We start from the raw sequence: 5,199 nt of genomic DNA, 5'->3' as shown, positions 1-5,199 counted from the left end.
GCAGCGTCTTAGGTAAGATGTTAGACAACCCCAGTAACCACAAAGTGCGTGCGGGGTAGGTTCCTCAGATCGAAATTTATCAGGGTCAGCTGGACCACTACAAGACAACGCTGACTAATCTTAATACCCTAATATCCAGGGTCAGGCCAAACTCCTGCTTGCAGCACGATAACGCCAGATCCGACAACAGTTTTTCTGCTGTAGATCTGAACTGTCCACCTCCATCCACCATAAAGGGCTGCTTTAGCACCTTCAAACTTTCATGGAGTGTGTGTCCATCGTTTTCCGGACCACGCCGCTGTCGTCAGAGCTGAATGGTGGTGACAATGTGGGAAAACGACAGTCTATAGGTGTAATCTTGCTCTATTTAACGGTGCCACTGTCTTGTCCGTATCAATTGCGGATTACACGAAAACAATATGATGCATTAGTTTTAGAATGCCAACGGCCTTGCCGCAGTGGTAACACTGGTTACCGTCAGATCCCGTCGTTAAGCGCTGTCGGGATGGGTTTGCACTTGGATGGGTGACCATCTGGTCTGCTGAGCGCTGTTGGCATCAGGAGAGAGTGCCCTTGTGAGGCAAACTGAGGAGCTGCTTGATCGGGAAGTAGCGGGTCTGAGCACTATGGGACTCAACTGCTGAGGTCATTAGTCCCCTAGAACATAGAACTAGTTAAACCTAACTGACCTAAGGACATTACAAACACCCATGCCCGAGGCAGGATTCGAACCTGCGACCATAGCGGTCTTGCGGTTCCGGACTGCAGCGCCTTTAACCGCACGGCCACTTCGGCCGGCGGGAAGTAGCGGATCCGGCCTCGTAACCTGACATACGCCCAGGAGAGCTGACCACATGCCCCTCCATATCCACATCCAGTGAGGCCTGTAGGCTGAGGATGACGCGGCGGCCGGTCGACACCGTTTGGCCTTCATGACCTGTCCCGTCAGAGTTTAGTCCTTTTTTATAAGGTGCTAAATTTTGCGTGGCTGGTGGCACGAAAAAAGCTGTCACCAGGATCGACGGTATGTGGAGAAAGAGTTAAATGATTACGTTGCTTACTTTCGATTTATTGATATAAAATTTTGTACAAACTACGTAGTCGATGAGGGGAAAGGAGAAAGATGCAGCAAGGTCTTGGTGCTGACGGTAGCCTGCAATGCTCAAATTCTGCGACGACAAAAAGTAAACTACCTCATACGAGCGCTAAGCTGACCGATGCACGCTTCGCCGATGGTCATCTGACACAATTAACTAATTGGGTAAAAGTACTAGTTGCGCTGTTAGCTTGTTGATTTGTAATACTTTCTGAGCTTTAGTTTGGGTTTAACGGTAGTTGCGTATCCTCATACTACAAAAGGTGGGAACATGTAATGCTGCAAGAGACATTGTCGCACGTCAACGTTTTGTTGGTTGAGACGCTGTGGCCCGGGGAGCGTCAGTGATTCATGGGTCTACTGAGCTCCAACTCTTTGACCACTACACACTCACTGGTCATCGTTATAGTTGGACTGTCCTCCATCGGCATGTTCTTCTTTTCAGAGGTGCATTCAGCCCTGACTTGGTTTCTATGAATGACAATGAGCGACCCCATCGAACTGCACAGATTAAGGACTTTTTGGAAACAGAAGATATTTGGCGCATGGATTGGCCTGCCCATTCACCCGACTTAAGTCTCATCGGGCAAGTGTGGGATGTGTTGAGGAGACACATTTCAGTACGCCCACACGCATCAACGACCATACAGTAGTTGTGAGCTGTGCTACTGGAGGAATGGAACACCCCATCACAAGAACTCCTTACTAACCTTTTTAATCTGCAGCATCACCCTCCGTGGGGGGTACATACCCTATTAAAAACCGTGTCAGGCCTTTGGTAATGTCCATATAACGCGGCGACTTCGGTGTAACCCGTGCTGTGGCTCACGTTGATGCTGTTTGTAGATTTCCGCCCTCTCTTGGAGGCCAGGCGGTATCGTTTAGTTGGCATGGTGGCGGTTGTTTGTCTCCTTCTCGTGTTGACTGGAGCCACTCGGTTTCGCAAGCGTGTCCTGTCCGCTAGTGGCAGCAGTGGAGGTTATCGGAATGTAGTAAGTGTTGCCCTATCTTCAGGGCGACGTTGTTGTTTTTCTAGGTCGTGTAAGTGGGCCAGTTCCCTTGGGGACTCAGGAGGAGCCAGGTCCGCGCAGTGTGAGAACACGTTGGGACTGCTGGCGGTACGCTTGGACTGCCGGATGGAAGGGCTGTGGTCGCGACGGTGTACGACCTCGTCGTAAACCAGATCTAGCAAGCTTTAAAATGAGTGCATTTCAATCCAAGTAGAGAAACCACCATTGTGATATCTCGGGATTCTCCAGGGACTTCGTATTGCTGCTCGTAGTGTCGCCGAGGCGAAGGGCAGCGAGTGGAGTGCTTGGGGAAGCCGGATCTGTTAGCTTCTGTTGTTGCATCATTGCATTTGGTTTATCGGACGTCATGTAACTTCAGCGAGATTATCATTAGTCATTCGTTAGACTGCCACTAGTCTGAGTTACCATCTTGTGAAATGAATGGAACTCTTGGCTGCCTATCTCATCGCTCGCGAAAGTGTTTGTTGCCGGACCTTCTCAGAGGTCGATTCCTGGAGCACCGTCTGTGGCCCCTTGTCTCACAAAGTTTACCATCATCTTATTTCACCCATTTGGTGATCAGCTGCTCGTTTTTTAATTAACCTTTGCTACTGTATTTGCTGTTTTACAGCAGGTTTCTAAATTTTTATATTATTGCCGTCCCTGGCGTCGTGTAAGGCCTTCAGCCGTGATTGTGGTCATTTGCCTTAAAATTCTAATCTGGTATTTGTATTTTAGTAGTAAGCCTTAAAACCTTATTTACTGCCATTCCTGTCGTCTGATGCATCCTGCTGTGTTTGTGGCGACTTGCCTTTAATATTTCAATACCTGTACTTCGCCCATATCACAGTGGCTTGCTTTTAAAACATTATCTGCTGTATCTATATTTAACAGTGATTTGCTAAATTGTAACTCACTGAAACTACTATTTACACAGTTGTTTATTCCTTCATTAATAACGTGTGGTATTCTTTATTTATTGTTGAGTCTGGAATTACTGGTTTAAAATAAATTGTGTGTAACTGTACAAGGCAACCAATAGTAACTAATTAAAACCCCGTCCACAATCGTAACCGAAACCTGCGTTCCCTTGACTACCAGGTTTCACGGTGCACTTATTGCCTTCGAATAAAAGTGTTATGTCTGCTTCGTCTCGTTCTGTATTCCTCTCAGTTATCTTCTATACTACACTGTACCGTACTGTTCTGTTCTGTACAATACTGTATCCATTTTTTCTACCGAGCGAGGTGGTGCAGTGGTTAGCGCACTGGACTCGCATTCGGGAGGACGACGGTTCAAACCCGTCTCTGGCCATCCTGATTTAGGTTTTCCATGATTTCCCTAAATCGCTCCAGCCAAATGCATGAATGGTTCCTTTGAAAGGGCACGATCGATTTCCTTCCCAATTCTTCCCTAATCCGAGCTTGTGCTCTGTCTCTAATGACCTCGTTGTCAGCGGGACGTTAAAAACTGATCTCTCCTCCTCCTCCGTTTTTTCTAGTTGTGGTCCAAGTTTCATAGGGCTATGATACTTGGCAGTCACAGATCATGCGAAAGTTACTTTCATCCTTAAGTTTTGCACACAAATATATTATTTCAGATTTCATTTTAAATACGATACTCAATCGTCTTCTTTTGCTTTTTATAAAATCCTATAAAGTGCCTAATTAATAAAATTGAAAGCAGATCAGTTGTAATCCTTGTCCCTATGGCCATTCCAGCATAGAAAAACGATTCTGCCACCGAGACTGACACACCAGTTTATGCTACGTGTAGACTGTTTATACCTAACGTAGGAAAATTGTGTACTGTCACGAGGCAAAATTTTAGTAAATTGTACCATGGCGTACCGAGGATCAGTAGAACTCGTCTTTATGAATCACCGGAACACGACATCTTTGCTCAGTGCCACTCTGGTCTTATTGTTACATCACTGAGAAGTCTCTGGAGATAACGAAGCATGCAGTGTGGTCCCTGAAGATTTCCCTTTTATGTCATAGTAGGAGATGAGAGAACAGGGTCCAATGCTGGACGTCGAGATTACAGACTGCGTTAGGTACGACGTGTCTAGCCGCCCAGATTAGAGGTCACGTCTAGAGTAATTACAGGCTGCTTTGAACACGAGTGGCTTGCATGCTGTAGGTGGCGCAGTCTACTGTTGGATCATTAGTGGCTCTAATTCTGCGGCTCTTTCTACAAAGCACAATGGAGTGTTCACGATAAAGGATGACAGCCAAAAACAGTTGCAGGATAAAAATTTATTAAAATTTCTTGACCACGGTTTCGGTACATATAAATATACCTTCATCAGAAGTAAAAAATCTGAAATTACATCATGTAATGGAGATTAATAAAAGAATTATGCCAAAGGCGTCGTCAATAATTGAGACATCTTCTCCATTAGTACAACATGACTAAGGCACAGCGCCAAAGCGAACAGTTTAGCACCATTACTTCGCTTATGAACTTAAGAGTTGTAATGGTGCTAAACTGTTCGCTTCGGCGCTGTGCCTTAGTCATGTTGTACTAATGGAGAAGATGTCTCAATTATTGACGACGCCTTTGGCATAATTCTTTTATTAATCTCCATTACATGATGTAATTTCAGATTTTTTACTTCTGATGAAGGTATATTTATATGTACCGAAACCGTGGTCAAGAAATTTTAATAAATTTTTATCCTGCAACTGTTTTTGGCTGTAATCCTTTATCGTGAAGAATTTCAACAGTTGCTGTTGCAGCCATGTTTAAAATTTTGGACAATGGAGTGTACCGTGAACAGCGCATGGTATGTACTTGTATTTACCACATCGGCGACTTGCACAACTTGAGCAATGTTTGTAAATTCACATAGAGTATTGTCTCGCTTGCTCTTCCATCCACGACGAGAATGTTTTGAAGACTATTCGATAGTTCTCCTCTCTGCATTAAGACATACAGCGTGCGTAAAACTGGCCCGGAAAATATTTCACGCACCTTAAGACTAGAGATGGGTAGTTCGCGAACGAACGGATGCAAAGGAACGGTTCACCAAGATGAACGAAAGGACCGAGGAACGAATTTCAAGGAATGATCGGTTCATAGTTCACTTCC

General features: G+C 45.2%; 1 non-coding gene across 1 annotated transcript; it reads left to right on the top strand.

The window, feature by feature from the left end:
- The first annotated feature begins 3,347 nt into the window (after positions 1-3,347).
- Trnaa-cgc lies at positions 3,348-3,420 on the top strand. Its single transcript has one exon. It is a non-coding gene; the product is annotated as a tRNA-Ala (tRNA).
- Positions 3,421-5,199: the final 1,779 nt, after the last annotated feature.

Source organism: Schistocerca piceifrons, chromosome 9, assembly GCF_021461385.2.
Source record: "Schistocerca piceifrons isolate TAMUIC-IGC-003096 chromosome 9, iqSchPice1.1, whole genome shotgun sequence".
NCBI classification, from domain to species: Eukaryota; Metazoa; Arthropoda; class Insecta; order Orthoptera; family Acrididae; genus Schistocerca; species Schistocerca piceifrons.
Note: the sequence above shows the minus strand (reverse complement) of the source record. Positions and strands in the feature narration are given on the sequence as shown.